We start from the raw sequence: 20,956 nt of genomic DNA, 5'->3' as shown, positions 1-20,956 counted from the left end.
TTTCCCAAGACTGATGTCCATAATAATGTTGCCTAGACTTTGTTTTAGGATTTTTATAGTTTGAGGTCTTACATTTAAGTCTTTAATCCACCTTGAGTTAATTTTTGCATATGATCAGAAATAGGGGTCTAGTTTCATTCTTCTGCATATGGTTTGCAGTACCATGTATTGAATACAAAGTCTTTTCCCTATTGTTTATTTTTTGTTGACTTTTTTGAAGATCAGTTCTTGTATGTGATACATTTATAATTATGGATTCTTTGTTCTGCTCCATTGGTCTGTCTATTTTTATACCAAAACCATGCTGTTTTGGTTATTGTAGCCCTATAGTATAGTTTGAAGTTGGATTATGTGATGTCTCCAGATTCGTTCTTTTTGCTTAGGATTGCTTTGGATATTTGGGCTCTTTTTTTTCCATATGAATTTTAGAATGGTTTTTTTTCTAATTATGTGAAAAATGGCATTGATAATTTGATAGGAATAGAGTTGAATCTGTACATTGCTTTGGGCAGTACAGACATTTTTAACAATATTAATTCTTTCAATCCATGAGCATGTGATATTTTTCAATTTCTTTGTGATATCTACAATTTCTTTCAGCAGTGTTTTGTAGTTCTCCATGTAGAACTCCATCTTTCACTTCCCTGGATAGATGCATTTCTAAATACTTTATTTTTTTGTATGGCTATTGTAAATGTTATTGAATTTTTTTATTCGGTCCTCAGTTTGTGTGCTATTGATGTATAGAAATGCTATTGGACACCAAAAGCATTGGCAACAAAAGCCAAAATAGACAAATGGGACCTAATCAAACTCCACAGCTTCTGCACAGCAAAAGAAACAGTCACTAGAGTGAATCGGCAACCAACAGAATGGGAAAAAATTTTTGCAGTTTACCCATCTGACAAAGGGCTGATATCCAGAATTTACAAAGAACTCAAACAGATTTACAAGAAAAAAACAAACAAGCCCATTCAAAAGTGGGCAAAGGATATGAACAGACACTTTATGAAAGAAGATATATATGAGGCCAGCAAACATATGAAAAAATGCTCATCGTCACTGGTCATCAGAGAGATGCAAATCAAAACCACATTGAGATACCATCTCACGCCAGTCAGAATGGCGATCATTAAAAAATCTGGAGACAACAGATGCTGGAGAGGATGTGGAGAAAAAGGAACACTTTTATACTGTTGGTGGGAGTGTAAATTAGTTCAACCATTGTGGAAGACAGTGTGGCGATTCCTCAACGCCTTAGAAATAGAAATTCCATTTGACCCAGCAATCCCATTACTGGGTATATACCCAAAGGACTATAAATCATTCTACTATAAGGACACATGCACACGAATGTTTATTGCAGCACTGTTTACAATAGCAAAGACCTGGAATCAACCCAAATGCCCATTGATGATAGACTGGATTGGGAAAATGTGGCACATATACACCATGGAATATTATGCAGCAATCGGAAATGATGAGTTCGTGTCGTTTGTAGGGACATGGATGAATCTGGAGAACATCATTCTCAGCAAACTGACACAAGAACAGAAAATGAAACACCGCTTATTCTCACTCATAGGCGGGTGATGAAAAATGAGAACACATGGACACAGAGAGGGGAGTACTAAACACTGGGGTCTATTGGGGGGAAAAGGGGAGGGCCAGTGGGAGGGGGAGGTGGGGAGGGATAGCCTGGGGAGAAACGCCAAATGTGGGTGAAGGGGTGAAAGCAAACAGAACACACTGCCATGTGTATACCTATGCAACTGTATTGCATGCTCTGCACATGTACCCCAAAACCTAAAATGCAATAAAAAAATAGGAAAAAAAAAAGAAATGCTATTGGTTTTTTGGACTTTGATTTTGTATCCTGAGACTTTGCCAAAGTCATGTATCTGGTTTAGGAACCTTTTGGTGGAATCTTTAGAGTTTGCTAGGTACAGAATCATATCATCAATGAAGAGAGACAATTTTACTTCCTCGTTTCCTTCCTTTTATTTTTCTGTTGCCTGATTGCTCTGGCTAGAACTTTCAGTATTATGTTGAATAGGATTGGTGAGTGAGTATCTTTGTCTTGTTCCAGTTGTTAGAGGGAATGCTTTCAGCTTTTGCCCACTCAGTATGATGTTGTATACGGATTTAAGACATATTTAAAATGAAAATAAATTTCCTTTCTCATTATCAGAATACATAATGGTTTACCTTCCTATTCTAATTTTGAATATTTTTGTGCAAGAAAATCAACATAATATGTTTTCTTATGCAGATAACAGGAAACTGCAATGTGGTTTCAACTACTGACACTTTATAGCTAAGTAACTTGGGGCAAGTTATTTAAAGCCTCTGAACCATAGGTTTTTCATTGGCAACATGGAGTAATACCCATCTCAAAATATTGTTGAAAGGATAGACAAACTAGTGACTATGATGCACCTTAGCTCAATACATGGAATATAATTAATGTTATATCTAGACTGTTTAGATCTATATTTACCTGCATATTTATACCTGTTTATATGTTTATATCTGCATTTGACTATGCACAGGTCTACAAAAATATCCATGTCTTTACTGTATGAAATTGAAATAAGGACAGCTGTCTTAGTTGAAACCACCCTGATGACTCTCTATCCCTTTTCCATGCTTTATTTTTCTTCATACCACTTACTGACACCTGACATTATATTATACATTTATTTATTATCTGTCTTCTTTCACTAGAATATAAACTGCAAGAGAGCAAATAGCTTGTTTGTTGTGTTTATTATGGTGTCCTACAGAGTCTAAACTATACCTGACACATAACAGATGCTCATAAAATATTTTCTTAATAAATGTATTAATAAATATTTATTGCATATCTACATAAGACCCTTCACTGAGCTTAACTCTCACAATTAAAGTGACATTGAATATCTAGTTTTTCACCTATTAAATACACTGCATGCCATGTGATAGAATCTTAGAATCAAATCAATATGATGTACATAATTTTTACTATCTTGGCTGCTGAGCAAATAACTAAAATAATTAGAATCTAGTAGAATCATATTTCAGGAGGTAAAAGTTGTCTAAGTGATATGCATCCAGGCTCTTCAATTCCCAAATAAAGATAATTCAGCCTGAAAGGGAAAGCTTGAATTTAAAAAATGATCTCCTGATTCAGATACTTTCTATCATATTGTCTCTCAAATATCTACTGTGTGCTCAACTTAATACAAACTACTGTCAGAATCTAGGGATATAAAACAATGTCTCTGTCCTCAGAGACCTCATTTGAGAAAACAAGTCTAACACACTTGAACCATTAGAGAATACCAGCAGATAGCACAGTTCTAAGGATAGTGATACGCAATAAAGTGATTCAGAGATACTCAAGATTCCATGGGAGCCATAGAACTTCAGCCAGACCATGAAGGATGAGTTCATTTGGAAGAGAAATTTGGGAGAAATATTACAAGTGAGGAGACTACATGGAAAAAAGATGTGGGAATGAGCATAAGTGTTTATGACTAAAGGAGAAGGGAAGCATATGACATATTGTAGGAGTACATGATAGATAAGTGGTGGAAAGTATTATTGGACAGGGAATGTGGCACAAGTAAAACAGCCAACGCAACCTTTATCTCTCTGTGATGTAGGAGTTTAGGCACAATGGTGTAGAAACTGGAAAAAAAAATGGAAGGATTTGATAAGGAAACTGATGTATTGAACGTGACATTTAAGGCCAGTAGGACTGGTGATGTTGTGCTGAAGGGTTTAGGTTGAGAAAACCTGGATTTAGGGCAGCTAGAGATGTTGGAGGGAGGATGTCATTTTTTTCATGTACACTTCTGGTGCTTGTATCCTCACTTGTATATAATAGGGACTGGCTGTCCTAAGTCCATCTATCTACTTCCAAATTAATTTCCCCAGTAACCTTGGCACCCATTACCTCCTCGGTGAAATCGTCAAGTTGTTGAGTATACTTTCTCCTTTGTATCCCAACAAAGGAAATACCCAAGTAATTGGGTATTTCATGTCAGTTACTATCTACCATGTACTAAATGGGATACATTTATTTACCGGTTTTCTCTGATCAACCATGTGTGCCCTTTAGTTCACACTGAGGTTGTCTCATCCCTTAATGCAGTACCTGATACAAGTGGGGCTGCACAAAAGTTCATTGAACTGTTGCCTTCTTCTCCACCCAAAGTCCTTCTGGGTTACCTCAATATCTACACATACTCTTCTAGCATCATATTTGTCTTAAGATTTCTACTCTCCTCAGCTCTACAGAGTTTTGCCCACTCCCATTTAGTCACTTACTTCAAGGCTGTTCCTTAAACCAGACTGGTTCCAACTCTGAAATACAAGATCTCTACATGTTGTTATATGACTAGAGCATCCTATCATTTTGGTTCTCTGCTGCCTATTCTCTAGCAACTTGACCCTTAATCCCATCATCATCTCTGAGGCTGTCAGTCTTGTCCTGGCTTCACTTCCTTCTTTCTGGCAGAGATCCATGACATATAAATACCCTCAACTCTTTTGGCCTCTTGTTTTCACTGTACCAGCCATGGAGAAAAATCATACAACTGGGTTGATATGGAACCTCCACAGATTCATAGCCTGCAGTGTCTTCTGGTCTTTCACACTGCCTTTAATTTATCCTCATTCTCCTAGCCAGCTAACTTTCTCCATCATCTCACTTTGGTAACTACTCCAAGCCTTCACTACTCTCCTCATGTCTTCTAACCCACTATTACTCTCAAGAAAGAATTTCAACTCCCACTTAACAGACAAAATGGAATTAATCAGACAAGAACCTCTTCAATTTCCGCCAAGATAACTTCCAGTTCCATTTTACAATCTATGTTCAGAGCTAATTTTTTCACCTCTGCACACTGTTTTCAAACTTCACCTTGAATGCACTGCTCAGTCCACTGAAATATGGTTTCTGCTCTACCCTTACATACCTTGCCTCATTGCTGAAACTTGTCTTGCTAAGGGTATTTATATCTTTGTAATTGCCAAATTTCTTGGACAAATTTCAATCTTTGTTATATCGACTATTCTCCAGTGTTACAGGATTTCTGTATTACAACAATTTTCTAGCCAATCTACTGGTTTCATTTGTGCTTTTCTAAACTATTCTCTAAGTTATTGTTAGTTTCTAGAAAGCAAAACTGCTCATATTCCTATAATACTTAAAACATTTCATTTGTTCCCCATCTCTTTCAGGATAAAATTCAAATTCCTTGATATGGCAATAGCAAGTGCTTGATGGTTTGGCTCCAGCTTCCCTTTAAACCTTGCATTTAATTCATTTAGTAAGCAAAGAACATGTGCTAAGCCTTCTGCTAGGCAATGAAGATGCAAAGAGAATAAGACTGTTCCTGTCCCAAAAAAACTTATAGTCTAACAGAGGAGAATAATGTGTCAACAAATGTTTTTTTACAAAATAAGGTAATAAGAATGACACCAGGAATCTAGTCTAGGCTTATCTCTCTAGTCTAATTCTAGCCATTCTCCACATAGGCACACCATCCCAAACACAACTCTAACTGTGGCCTTAAAGCAAAGGTTACAAACTAAAAGCTCACGAGCTGAATCAGGTCAGAAAATATATTACTTTCCTATGGCTGCTGTAACAAATTACAACAAATCTGGTGTCTTGAACACAAATTTATCCTTTTATAGTTCTGAAGACCATAAGTTCAAAATCAGTTTTACCAGGCTAAGCTCAAGGTGTTATTAGAAGGCTAGTTTATTCTACAGGATCAGGGGAAAGTTTTTGTATTTGTATTTGTTTTTGTTTTTCTAGTTTACAGAGACTGCCTGTATTCTTTGGCTTGTGAACCCTTCTTCACATAATTCCCATCTCTTGTCTCTATGTCAGTCTACTTCTCTTTTATAGTCAAATCTTCCTCTGCCTCCCTCTTCTAAGGACACTTGAAGTGTCATTACATTTGAGACCCACTCAGATAATCCGGGATAATCACTCCTTTTCAAGATTCTTCTCCTTAATCATATTTGCAAAATCCCTTTTGCTAACTAAGATAACATATTCACAGGTTCCAGAAATTAAGACTTGGATATCATCAGGACCATTATTCAGCCTGACACAGAAGACATGTTTTACTTTGTCTACAGAGTGGCAATTTAAAAAATTGCTAACAGTGAAAAATTTCAACATACTACATGAAAATCCACATTTCTGGCTTCTTTTGAGAAGTCAGGAAGATCTGACCTCTCTGGACCTGCAGTCCATCTACATGGCTATGATAGGCCCATGCCTTCAGAGTGGCCCACATTCAGTTTAGTACCTATCAGTTCCTACTGCTCTGCATTCAGCTGCATTTTCTCATCCACACTAACTGCCTGGTGCCTGGAGACACTGGAGTGTATAATGCCTGTACTAAAATTTTTGTGCCATTTCACAACTCTTCACCTTCATAGAGGTTCATCTCCTCCTAGAGTTCTTTTTCTTATTCTCCTTCCTCTACAATCACCTGGATACTCCTACTCAACCCTGAAGAACAAGTGAACGTTCTCCCTCTCTGGGAAGCTTTCTTCACATTTCCTGTCTGTGTGGGATAGTAGCTCTCATCACCAGTATGTTAATGTTTAGCTTACTTCATCTGTCACCTCCTTGAAGGCAGAGTTAGAGTCTTCTATCATTAGCACATCACCCACATTGCAAATTCAATAGATGTTTGCAGAGTAAATAAATGTCACGGATGAAACCAGTGACACTACAGACAGGGGCATTTATTATGACGTTTTAAAATGCTATAAAAAGAAGAGTTTCAGTTATTAAAAAAAGGATAATATTTGTTTTCCCATATAGCAGTTTTCTGGAAAGAATAGATGGAACCAGATACTTTTGAATGAGAAAATATTTGAGGCTGCATGCAGTGGTTCATGCCTGTATGAGGGAGGCAGTGGAAGATTTGACTATAAAAGAGAAGTAGATGTGATAGGGAGGCCAAGGAAGGCAGATCGCTTGAACTTAGGAGTTTGAGAACAGCCTGGGCAACAGGACAAAACTCTGTCCCTACAAAACAAACAAACACCACACACACACACACACACACACACACACACACTAGACAGGCATGGTGGTGCACTCCTGTTGTCCCAGCTACTCAGGAGGCTGAGGTGGGAGATTGCTTGAGCCTAGGAGACTGAGGCTGCAGTGAGCAGTGATCGTGCCACTGCACTGCACTGCAGCCTCGGCAACAGAGTGAGACCCTCTCTCAAAAAAAAAGAAAGAAAGAAAAGATTTGAATTTAGGGAGATTGTTAAGGAGTATGGAAAAGAACCAGGCCAGATTCAGGAAGAGTGGGAACCATAAGACCTGGTCATACTCTGCTTTGCATGAGTGACACATCTACAAATAGTATCAGAGGGTTTGATGTCTAGCATCATTTCAGTTCTAGCATGGTTAAAGTGCTCTAAAGAGATAGAATTTGAATAGTGAAATTGGTAAAATCTTGTAGAAGACCCAAGGGAGATGGAAAGCTTACCTGAATCATGAATTATTCATGCTTCACTGGAGAACAATGAGGCAGAACTTTGGCTTTTATTACCGCTTCCGATACAAAGTAATTAGTTTTAATTTTAGATGATTGTGCATGCTTATGTAACACACTAAATTCTATTTGGGTATTAAGATTTTTGTTTTGCCCATTCCAATTTAAGACAATTTACTTGAGGTTATGGAATTGTTTCTTTCTAATGAATGCATTAGAATTGAGTATTAAGATATATGGAAGACTTCTTCCCAGTCCTCACGGTTAATCAAATAAAGTAATTTTTGTCTCTGATGCAGAACCAGAGATGAATAAATCTTTAAACTAAAATTTGATTAAACTGACTAAGTCATCTGAAGAACAGAAATATGCACACCCTTTGCTAATATTTATTATCAGAGAACATGTGTGTTTTCTGCTGTTGATCATAGAGGTGCTGGCTGTGCCACGAATTGAACTTGAGTTACAAGTTGTTTTTCTGAAGTTGGCAAAGGTAGATTAGCTGTTTTTTCACTACCAAGAATATTGACTATGTAATGGTGAACAGAAACAATATAATATCAGAGTTGTTTACCATAATCACATGAATTAGGCTACAGATACCCTGTACAGTTTTTGCTAATCAATAGTTATAACAAGGGTTTTGAATCTAGAATTTCTTTGGTTGTCTTGTATATTCTGCTAGTTTTCAAATTAAAAGGGGCTAGTTATGGATCCCTTAAGAAGCTTATTTTAAAATTGTGTTACTTTTATTTCTATTAAAGTAGACTCATTCATATTATTGTTATGCAGTCTTAAAAAACTGATCTCGGCTGGGCGTGGTGGCTCAAGCCTGTGTAATCCCAGCACTTTGGGAGGCCGAGGCGGATGGATCACGAGGTCAAGAGATCGAGACCATCCTGGTCAACATGGTGAAACCCCGTCTCTACTAAAAATACAAAAAATTAGCTGGGCATGGTGGCGCTTGCTTGTAATCCCAGCTACTCAGGAGGCTGAGGCAGGAGAATTGCCTGAACCCAGGAGGCGGAGGTTGCGGTGAGCCGAGATCTCGCCATTGCACTCCAACCTGCGTAACAAGAGCGAAACTCCGTCTCAAAAAAAAAAAAAAAAAATTGATCTCAGCAGAGAAAATGTTAATTTTTTCTGTGATCCACCACCCACTGCTATCATAAATTCAAAGTCAAAAGAATGACTGCAACAATTTAAAAGACAACTGGGTAAATTAATTTTTAGCTAAGCAAAAGGTATCAAAAGAGAACATTAAAAATACTGATTTTAGTATTAAGGCTATGATAATCTTTAATCTCAGGATCAAGCCTTAATTTAAATTTGCAGGCAATTAAAAAACAATAACTCTACATGTATTTAAACCTCTAGTGATCACAGACTGTGCAGATCTGTTTTGGAATTAAATGAGTCTCGTGAAGTATGTTTTTCAAGAATGATTATAATGGCCTAGATCTGTAGAAAACTTTTAGTTTTTACTTTCTGAAACACAGACAGTTTTTTAAATATCTTAGACTGAAAATAATCTTTTTTCATCTTCACACTATGCATTCTGAACTTCAAATATATATTTGGTTTAAATGTTCTTATAGAAATAATTGTATACCTAAATAAATATTGTTCATGTTAGGATCACCTGTTAACTTGTTGACCTTTTGTTCTGAAATAATAGAAAATCTAGTCCCTAATATTTGAAGATAATTGTCATGACTTACTTATTCTTATCATATGAATAGGATAAAATTGATTCAGGAGAGCTGAAATATAATATTCTCTTCCGAATTATGAAGATGAAGGTTTATCCCCACAAAGTTTGGCAAATGACATTTCTTAAAAATATTTCTCAAAATAGGACAAGTCAAGAATCTATACTTTTTAGAGCCAAGAGTGAGACAAGGGTAACATTTTAGTTGCTTTCAGCCTGGCTCTAGCCACCAGTGCAAGTCTCCTGCTGTTTTTCTGTAGGAGTTGCCCATCTTATCACTTCAGGTGCATTTTCTCAAAGCACAAAAGTAGAATATTGTCTCTTCTTTTCCATCTCAAGAGTTACCATGGTAATATTCTTTCCTTGTGCTTTGTGAGAAGCAATGGCTTTCTCCACCAACTAAGAGAGCTAAAAGTCCACCACCTGTTTCACTTTTCAAGAATGAGTTGGTCTTGCCGGGCGCAGTGGCTCAAGCCTGTAATCCCAGCACTTTGAGAGGCCGAGGCTGGTGGATCATGAAGTCAAGAGATCGAGACCATCCTGGTCAACATGGTGAAGCCCCGTCTCTACTAAAAATACAAAAAATTAGCTGGGCATGGTGGCGCGTCCTGTAATCCCAGCTACTCAGGAGGCTGAGGCGGGAGAATTGCCTGAACCCAGGAGGCAAGGGTTGCAGTGAGCCGAGATCGCGCCATTTGCACTTCAGCCTGGGTAGGAAGAGCGAAACTCCGTCTCAAAAAAAAAAAAAAAAAAAAAATGAGCTGGTCATAATCATCACACAATCTCCTCTCTTTCACATTTCCCACCCACACTCGGAAAATGTAAGCCCATCAGAAGATTAATGACCTTTAGGATATTGCTTCTGAAAGGTTGATGGTACTTCCTTGAGAGATTAGATTTCATTCTATCATTCCATGTAACTTTCCTTTACCTATGACATTTTTTTGCTTCACCTTCTGATGTCTCATTTTCTCTGAGAGAGAAGAGATGCAACAGTAGCATTTACTTCCTCACCATCATTTCTAAGAATATTGCTGCTGTTTGCCTACTACCTGAGGATTCTTGTAAAAAAAAGTGCTTTGTGCTTGTAAAAGGTATGAAACATTTTTTGGTATTTGTGAAGAGATTTACCAAATTGAATGGCTCTGAGAATAAAAGTGAACAACTCTGCCTGGAAAAGAAAGCCAGAAAAATGTTTGAAAGCACTCTATTCTTCTGAAGCCTTAAAAACTCACTGTGAGTTCAATTTAAGACTTTAGAAGGGGCAACACTAGAGTGAGAGAATGCAGTTATGTTCAGTACAGTGAGTTTCAGCTAAAGGCTACTCTTTAAAAAAATAAAAAACAACTTTGGTTTTTATATCTAGAGAGAAATCCTTCTTTCTTAGCTAGAGGAATTTTGATAGTGACAAGTCCACAATCCTGTGATACCTGAAAACATGCAGAGGGCTCATAAGGAATCCAGTGGTTTTGGTATCTTGAAACATCCACTAAAGAGAGGTTCTGGGAGGCTCTAAACAGTCCATGAAGAGTGGTCACACTCAATGAACTACTTTAGGGGAAAATCTCACTTTAATGGTATCTTTTAAGATAGTAAGTCTAAAATACTATATTCTCTTCTTACTCTGAGGAAAAAAATTCTCCATTTTAAATTTTCAGGAGATAGAAAATGCCACCGGAAGAGGCAATCCATGTTTTTTTCAGAGTACAGACTATTACTGATTAATATAATTCATTCATTCATTAACTCATTCATTCAATAAACATTTATTGAGTACCTAGTATGATGTGCCACAAACTGTTAATCCAAAAGTAATTAAGACTTCATTCCTTTCAAAGAGGGACTCAGATGGGAGAAGATGGACACATTATCAAATAATCATATTGCATGATGATAACTGTTATGTTAAGAAATAGACAAGCTTCTCCCAGAACAAAGTGTCTAAAGTTTGTCAGACATTGCCAGAAGCAATTCTATAACAAATTGCTCTCTACAGACCTTTCTATGTCCTTTCCCTCTGGATATCAAAGATGATGTTTTGGGCTTCCTGGCCAGGACTCTAAAGGGCCATAGACCACACTGTGCATGGTGTGCTTTGAAATCAGGTAGTGTACCACCTACATACACCATACATGGTGGCCTTGTGCCTAGCACATGCTGGCCTCTCTACTTGTTAAAAGAATAGATGAATGGTTGTCTGTGTAGAGGGATGGTTTATGGGATAGATAACATATTACATAGAAGAAGAACAGGGGGCAGCTGTGGAGATGAGGCAAGTTTGTCCATTTCAAAATAAAGTCCTCTATGTAATGGCAGAGAGAAAGAAACCACATTTACAATAGTAACAAATATTTAGGAATAAAGTTAACAAGAAATATCTAAAATCCATATGAGGTAAACATTAAAACACTCCTCAAGTATACAAACATAGACTTGAAGAAATGAAAAGTATACCCACTATTCTTGAATAGGAAAACTCATGACATGCACCCTAAATGAATTTATTAATTTAATGCATTCCCAATAAAAATACCAACAAGCTTTGGTATGGAGTTAGGTAAGTTGATACTAAAGTTTGTGTATAAAAATAAACATACAAGAATTGCCAGAAAAAAAAGAGACAGCACCAAAAAAAGAAAAGCAGGAAGGAGGACTACTTTTACGAGGCATTAAAATGTATTAGAAAGCCTCTATAATTAAGGCAGTGTGGTACTGATGCATGAATAGACAGAAGGACAAGTGAAACAGAACAGAAAACCCAGATAGAGATCCAAGTTCATACAGAAATTCAGCATATGATAAGAATTGCACCTCAAATTACTGAGTCAAAGATGTCCCTAGGTAGCCATTTGGGAAAAGGAAATTGGATTTCACAATACACCAAAGAATAAACTCCAGATTCCTCAGAGAACTAAATGTAAAATTATAGTAACTTAAATGTCAAAAGAAAACAAGGGTGAATACCTCTTTAATATTAGTGTGGGAAAGACTTTCTAACTGTAACTCAAAATCCAGAGATAATTAAAAGTGATACCTTTAACTACATAAAATCAAAACGTTTTTTATAACTTCTGTGATATTCCTGCCAAAGACACTTAATCAGGATCTAATCATAAGGAAACATTAGACAAACCTAAACTGAGGAGCATTTTACAAAATAACTGTGCTACAATGTTTTAAAGTGCCAAGATAATGAATGTCACTGACAGAATATCTCCTTCCACACTGAAGGAGACTAAAGGGATGTGATAACTAAATGGAAAACATGATTCTGAATTAGAGCTTTTTGCTATAAAGGACATTCTGAGTGCAACTGGTAAAACCTAAATGGGTTTAAGAATTAGTAGTAATACATCAATGTTAGATTTCTGAATTTGATCCTCATATTGTGATTATAAAGGAGACTTTCCTTGTTTGTAGGAAACTTGCACTAATATTTGGGGATGATGGTGTAACAGGTCAGCAAGTTACTCTCAAAGAATTCAGGAAAACCAAAGTTCTTTGTATTAATTTCCAACTTTTGTTAAGTTTGTGATTGGTTTAAGCCGTGTGTGTGTGAGAGTGTGTGTGTGTTTACTCTCGATAAATGATTGACTTCATGGGAAAAATTTAATTACCAACAGTGACCTGAGAAGAGATTTGAAAATATAAACAGGAATTATCATAGAAGAAATATGGAATATTGTCAAACAATAAGCCCCACACCATTATCAAGTCCATATGGTCTCACAATAGAATCCTACTTAGCTCCTAAAGGATAGTTCCAATGTTACCTAAATTGCTCTAGAACATAGGAAAAAAAGTAAAGCTTCCAAATAATTTTCATAAAATGAGAAAACATTGATACCGGAACCTAAATATGACAGCAAAAATAAGAAAAGAAAGAAAATGGCAGATTAATCTTTCTTATGACTATATAATCTAAATAAAACATCCATAAACAAAACTCAGCAGCACTTTTAAAGGATAAGAAATTATGACCAAGTGGAATTTTATCTAGAAATATAGGAATAATTCAACACCAGGAAAAAAACTATTAAAATAATGTATCACATCAATAAAACAAAATGTAAAAGTATATGATCATGTTGACAGATGCTGAAAATGTATTTAATAATACTCAAATCCATTTTTCATAAACAATCCATAAATAAAATAAGAATTAGGAGATACATTTTATCATGTTGAAGAACAAGACACTTTCACCTTAAAGGGACATCATGTTAATTTAAAATTGTACCCTGGAAATGATCTCATAAACTAATGAGCAAGACAAGGATGCTGACTGTTATTTCACATTCTTCTGGAAGTCCTGGTTAATACAATTAAAAAGACAAGGCAAATGAATAAACATTGGGAAAAAGGAAGTAACAGTACTGTCATTTCTAAGTGATGTAATTCTCTACGTGGAAAACACAAGAATCCAGTAGACAACTATGGAAACACTGAGATAATTCAGTGAGATAGCAGGGTACAAAATTATATAGAAATAAATTTCCCTCATATGTACAGACAATGTTGTGAAACTCAAACTACTGGTAGAGGACAGCATTGTCAGTAACATCTTTGATTTTTTTCTTTATGATCTGGATATACATCAGAGGTGAGTTATCTAAGCCTATAATCTGACTTTTCTCTCTGGTAGCTGTTAGGATTTTCTCTGTGATCTTAATATTAGCAGTTTCAATACAATGTTGCCAGATGTACATTGATTTCACCTACTCTCCTCAGGAATTGGTGGGCTCCCTTCATTTAATACCTCATGTCGCTTTATAGACAAGGCAATTCTCTTGGAGAATCTAAGCCATTTTTAATTTAAATATTGCATCTCCTCCTTCTCTGGAACTTTAATTAGATATATATAGGCTCTGATTTTTCTATCCCCAATGTCCCTTAATATCTCTTTCATATTTTCTGTCTCTTTATCTTGCTTTGGAATTCTCATTATTTCTTAGCTCTGCAGTACTTCTCTTTTGGTCATAATGCAGTTATGTAAGGGTTAGAGGAAAACTTCCCCTTTGCCCTCTGAAGCTTCCTGAAAGTCAGCTGACCAAAGGCAAATATAAGAGAAAAGGCACACAAATTTTCCATTATTCTCTTTGAAGCAAAGTGACCCTTTGCTCATTTTAGTTAGCTTAAAACTAAGGAACACATTTTCTTCAGGGAGGTATAGAAATGGCAGTTCTGATTTCAGTGTGGTTTGATTCAAAATGGCTTGTAATGCTGTACCTCTGAGAAGTAGAGATTTTAGTGGTGATGACCCCAAGATAAAGCTGCATTACTGCAGTGTGACATAAGTAGGGGCTGTCTAATGGAAAGAATTATGAATAATATATTGTGGAGTTATAGCAAGGCCAGCACACAAATCGAAGCTGGCTTGAATAACCTACCTCTGAAATGTATTTACATAATCAAGGAAACTTTCCAAAGGAATTACTGAACATGAAGAATAATTTGCCAATAGTTAGGTTTCAAAACATAAGCCATGGAAGCAAATCACAAGCCATGTAATTATATTGGGGTGAGTCATTTTCCCTCTGCAAATAATATGGGCTGAATTATGAAATATGCAGTCAGTCCAGCTCCATTTTAAGAGTGATTCTGAATACTGCTGTGGGAGATATAGTCAAGCAGACATTATAAAATGTGTAAATATAAATAGTGTATGAAATTTAACAAGGGACATAATCAGGAAAAACTTATATGTAATAATCAGCGTTATTCAGTTTTTAACTAATTGGCTCCCAAAGAGCCAAAACTAAATCAATGCCAAATAACTGAAATTTAACTGGCTGTGTGCAGTGTTACTAATATTACTACTAAAGCCAGAAGTAGAAGAGTGCCTTCCTTGATTAATGAGGAAAATCACATCTTTAATGTAAGTTCTACTTCCTCCATCCCAGTAGAATTGCTTGGGTTTACTCTCAAGGATAGAGTTTTTTTGAAAAGTGTAAATGTAAATCTTTGGGGTTCTAGCCTTTCTGCCCAGTGCAGGGCAGCTCAGAACTAGTCTTTTGCTACTTTACAAGGGCTTCCCGCTGGTCTAGAGTGCCTGCAGCCATCTGGAGGTCCTTCCCTTTTGCTCAGTGATCCCCAGTGAACCCCTCCCCAGCAGCACCCTTCAGACCCCACCCTGTCTCCCTATCCACTTGCATGGACAATGTAAATCCAAAGGAACCAGAGCCCCGTCCCCATCTCTTTTCTTTCTTAAAGCTAACTGAAGCAATGAATTTTATTTTAGGCTTCCCACACACAGCCACAATATTTATTTTCCACTACCTGGCTTCTACTTCTCAATAAAAGCAGTTATGCTAACTATGATAATCCGTTCTTTCCACTAGCAATAAAGCACAAATATCACAAACCTGAGCTTATTTTTTAAAAGAAGGACAACTTAAAAAATATTAGGAAGCTGACGCCTGGAGCTGCGGTATAATGAGCTCTCTTAGAATCAATGTTAGACCCTGATTGTATTTCCAAGTGAAAAGGCTGCTGGGCCAGAGCAAGTGACCTTTGGATGAGTGACTGCTTGTTACCTTGTCAGTCTTGGTGCTGCCTGCCATTAGAAAGAACTACCAAGTAATAAACTATTTACAGCCTGCACTTATCTATCCCCTAAAGAGCACTTTCTGGGGTGGGGAAAAATAGACAATTGATTTTTTCTATCCGATAGTCATTATCTTATACTTAGGCCATCTAACAGCCTAGCACTGCTTATGTTCATTTCTCAGGGTACCTTATATAACAAGGGCAGTTGATTTTTCTTTTTCTTTTTTGACAGATTTTAAAAGCCTAGTGCTTTTTCAGAACATAAAATAATACCTAGAGTTGGAGACAAATTAAGTACAGAGACAAGGAAGACAGAAGGAGGTTATCCTGTCCTAATGAGTCTCATTTGAACCAACAATAAAAAGAATATCCAAATTCTCTTTCTATGCCCTCTAACCATTTTTATTCTGATCAATTAAGAATTATCTTGAACTCTGAACATTTATTTTGGAATTTTTAAAACATGTAAATTCACACAATATCCCAAAATCCTGGTTTCTACATCTGAAAAATAAGACAGTTCTCTTTACCTCTTAGATTGTTTTGATTTTAAGTAGATGTAGCAAGAAACGTCTACTTTTATGTTTAGTTTGATGGTGGAACAAGTTTTTAGACAAGGAAGTCACAGGATACTTTTTAAAAACAAGTAAGTTGAATGTGAATGTTTCAACAGATGTTTTCTGAAGATGTCGTATTCCCCAGCACCCAGACTGTCTTGGTGCCAGAGATTACCAGAAACCTGACATGGTCTCTGTCTTCAGATCGATAGTGTAACTGAGTACACAGTTTTTAAAGTTTTATTCTTTTTTTCTTAATGTTCATTTAACCACTGTGTTCCCCTTCAAACTGTAAGTGTTATCTAATTATTTGGAAACACTACAGGTATTACTGGAAAGAGATCCTGATCCAGACTCCAAGAGAGGGTTCTTGGATCATGCACAAGAAAGAATTCCAGGTGAGTCCATTAAGTGAAGCAAGTTTATTAAGAAAGTAAATCACCTGTAATCCCAGCACTTTAGGAGGCCGAAACGGGCAGATCACAAGGTCAAGAGATCGAGACCATCCTGGCCAACATAGTGAAATCCCGTCTCTACTAAAAATACAAAAAAATTAGCTGGGCGTGGTGGTGCACGCCTGTAGTCCCAGCTACTCGGGAGGCTGAGGTAGGAGAATTGCTTGAATGCAGGAGGCAGAGGTTGCAGTGAGCCGAGACTGTGCCACTGCACTCCAGCCTGGCGCCCGTCGACAGAGCAAGACTCTGTCTCAAAAAAAAAAAAGTAAAGCAATAAAAGAATGGCTATTCCATAAACAGAGCAGCCTTGAGGGCTTCTGGTTGCCCATTTTTATGGTTATTTCTTGATTGTATTTGAAATAAGGGTGGATTACTCATGCCTCCCCTTTTCGGACCATATAGGGTAACTTTCTGACATTGCCATGGCATTTGTAAACTGTCGGCACTACTGGGAGTGTAGCAGTGAAGATGACCAGAAGTCACTCTCTTTACCATCTTGGTTTTAGTGGGGTTTAGCCTGCTTCTTTACTGCAACCTGTTTTATCAGCAAGGTCTTTATGACCTGTATCTTGTGTTGACCTCCTATCTCATCCTGTGACTTAGAATGCCTAACATTCTTGGAATACAGCCACATAGGTCTCAATCTTATTTTACCCAGCCCCTATTCAAGATGGAGGTGCTACGGTTCAAACACCTCTGACACAAGCACCTAAGGAAATCTCCCCCACCAAGAGATTGCTTCAGGACTACAGTTAATTTACAACCCAACCAAGCCTGAGATGATGCCAACCCATTCACAATATTGGGCAATAACTCAAGATAAGTCCTTGGAACAAGTCGTGTAGACCTGCACTGCCTCACCCCCTACATACCCTCTATGCCAAAACTTACCCTTCATACACCCTTGAATTTTACTTGGAAATTTGAAGCAGTTCCCTTAAGGCAAGAGCCTGGATCGTTTTCCCCACTGCTAGCTTTGGTTTATAATAAAGTCACTCTCCTTCTACCATACCTCAACCCCTCAACCTTGCTAATTTGGTTTTGTAAGCTGCGAGTGGTTGAACCTGCATTTGATAACAATAGCCTTGCTGAAGAGACAAGATAAACAGACAAGATATATGCCAAAGAGTCTGTGTTAGTCAGGGTTCTCTAAAGGGACAGAACTAATAGTGATAGAGGAGTTAAAAAGAAATTATTTAGGCAGATAATAAGGGTAAGGAAGTTCTTGGTAAGGTTTCCCTTTTAATAAAAAGCAGCCCCCAAATAATTTCTATTCTAACAAAAAGCCGCCTATAAAATTGAGCTGCAAACATAGATAGGCAAGCTGGAAGCTTGCATGGGTGAATGCCAGCAGCTGTGACAATAGCAAAGTCTACCTGTGGGATAGGCGTGTTCAACATGGCGGCTCCATCTTCCCTTTTTCTTATCAACCATGTGCATAGTAAGGAGCAGACAACAGGGCACCAGCCAGGTAAAAAACCCATTTGCATAATAAAAGATGAGGATGGGCCAGGTGCGGTGCCTCATGCCTGTAATCCCAGCACTTTGGAAGGCCGAGATGAGGTCAGGAGTTTGAGGCCACTGCCCAACATGGTGAAACCTGTCTCTACTAAAAATACAAAAATTAGTTGGGTGTGGTGGTGGGAGCCTGTAATCCCAGTTACTTGGGAGGCCGAGGCAGGAGAATCACTTGAATCCAGGAGGTGGAGGTTGCCGTGAGCCAAGATCGTGCCACCGCAATCCAGCTTGAGTGAAGAGTGAAACTCCATCTCAAAAAAAAAAAAAAAAAAAAAAACATTAGGATGGAGTGGCCAGCTCCTTCACGTGTTGTGTAAATGTCACACCTGGTCTAACAAATCTTTGGGCCCTATGTAAATCAGACACAGCCTCATCAAGCCTGTCTATAAATCCCCATGCATTTCACCACGGAACCAAAAGACCCACTCAGGAGCCCTTCTCTCTCTGCAGGAAAAAGAGCTATTCTCTTTTCTCTTTCTTTTGCCTATTAAACCTCTACTCTTAACCTCACTCCACATGTCCATGTCTTTGATTTCCTTGGGATGAGGCAACAAACCTCGGGTATTACCACAGATGAACAACACCACTTCAATAGCGTATATGTGTATATGAAGAGGACTTCATTAAGAAGTATTGACTCAAACAATCACAAGGTGAAATCCCATAGTAGGCCTTCTGCAAGTTGAGGAGCAAGGAAGCCAGTTTGAGTCCCAAAACCTCAAAAGCAGGGAAGCTGACAGCGCAGCCTTCAGTCTATGGCCAAAGGCCCAAGAGCCCCCAACAAACCACTGGCATAAGTCCAAGAGTTCAAAAACTGAAGAACTTGGAGTCCAGTGTTTGAGGGCAGGAAGCATCCAGCACAGGAGAAAGATGAAGGCGAGAGATTCAGCAAGTCTGCTCTTTTTCCAACTTCTTCTGCCTACTTTATTCTAGACACACTGACAGCTTATTAGATGGTGCCCATGTAGACTGAGAGTGGGTCTGCATCTCCCAGCCCACTGACTCAAATGCTAATCTCCTTTGGCAACACACCCAGGAACAATACTTTGCATCCTTTGATCCAATCAAGTCGACACTCAATATTCCATCATAGATCCAAGATAGCCTGTACTCACATGGGGCTGGCAATAGACAGGACAGGACTAACATGAGACCCCATGTGTTGGGGAAGTCACTTAGGGCCTTCCTGGAAGGCTCTTGAGCAAAGGAGCTGAGCCTTCAATTGCAGTGAGTGTGGCTTACCAGGATTGCAGAAAGAAAGCTCCTTATACTATGGGATTTACCTTTTGTGGCAGTGAAAGCTAAGTTTAGAGAGGAATTGTAGGAGATTATAGAGGAGAATTACGACCTTGGATTCAAACCTAGATCGTTTGGGAAATGCCTTTCATTTTGAGCCTTTATTGTAGTAGTCTCCATAGTAGGGTACATGTATGGAAGGATTTGCATGAGATAACTTATTGGGATGTGGGGAGAAAGTAATAAAACTTTTCTTTATATTTACTTTGTATTGTATCCTTTAAACAGTTCTGTTTTAATTTTTTGGATTGTGTAACACATTGGGCTACATGGATATAATTTTCAAGAAATATAAATATATTGGGGATATAATATCTCATTTTATTTTCTGATAGAAGTGAATGATCAGGTCAGGTGCAGTGGCTTACATCTGTAATCCAAGCACTTTGGAAGGCCAAGGCAGGAGGATTGCTTGAGCTTAGGAGTTTGAGACCAGCCTGGGCAACGTAGGGTGACCCCATCTCTACAAAATAAAAAGATTAGCCAGGCATGGTTGCTCATGCTGGTGGTCCCACCTAATTGGGGGACTGAGATGGAAGGATCATTTGAGCTCTGGAGTTTAAGGCTGCGGTGAGCCCTGATCACACCACTGTACTCTAGCCTGAGTGACAGAGCAAGACCCCATCTCCAAAACAAAAGTGCCAGGGACTATGTTAAGTGTTTCGTCTAACAATATTATTTCATTTAACCCAACCTGTGCAGTAAATAGTGTAGAGGCAAAAGGAATTTTTCTCCCTCTGCTTCTGAAGGTTTGATAATTTCTGTCTATAAAACAACTGACAATAGACAGATTAACAGGAGAAGAGGTGTAAAATTTATTGATGTGCACACGTGCACTGGAGCCACACAAAATATGAGACTCAATGAAGGGTCACATGACTGAAGTTTTTACACCGTATAGAAAGAAATAGAGCCTTTGAGCTCCTGGGTGAAGTTGCCACAGGTTTTGGCGGTTATGGGGAGATGAGGAGAGGAAATACCAAGGTTTTCTGTTATACAAAGGAGTTTCCTTGGGGAGCAGCCCTCAGAACGACCTGCTGTCATAAAAGTTTCTCTGTCTGAACTTTAAAAATGCCAGACCTTTGTAGGGACATGGATGAACCTGGAGAACATCATTCTCAGCAAACTGACACAAGAACAGAAAATGAAATACCGCATGTTCTCACTCACAGGCGGGTGTTGAACAATGAGAATACATGGACACAGGGAGGGCAGCACTACACACTGGGGTCTGTTGGGGGTAATAGGGGAGGGACAGCAGGGGGTGGGGAATTGGGGAGAGATAGCATGGGGAGAAATGCCAGATACAGGTGAAGGGGAGGAAGGCAGCAAATCACACTGCCAAGT

At 38.0% G+C, this 20,956-nt stretch overlaps 1 protein-coding gene across 16 annotated transcripts in view; it reads left to right on the top strand.

Annotated features, from left to right (window-relative positions):
* LOC128931339 (uncharacterized) overlaps positions 1-20,956 on the top strand; it is a 241,011-nt gene that overhangs the window by 87,775 nt on the left and 132,280 nt on the right. Inside the window, exon 5 of one of the 16 annotated variants that reach the window (XR_013532184.1) lies at positions 16,666-20,802. The exons of the other annotated variants lie outside the window; for them this stretch is intronic. The gene's annotated coding sequence lies outside the window, so the exon portion shown is untranslated. Of the gene's footprint in view, positions 1-16,665; positions 20,803-20,956 lie in introns of those variants that run through there. 16 annotated transcript variants of the gene reach the window in all.

This window comes from Callithrix jacchus, chromosome 2 (assembly GCF_049354715.1).
Source record: "Callithrix jacchus isolate 240 chromosome 2, calJac240_pri, whole genome shotgun sequence".
NCBI lineage: Eukaryota > Metazoa > Chordata > Mammalia > Primates > Cebidae > Callithrix > Callithrix jacchus.
The sequence above is the reverse complement of the archived record's forward strand: the minus strand, read 5'-3'. Positions and strand labels throughout refer to the sequence as shown.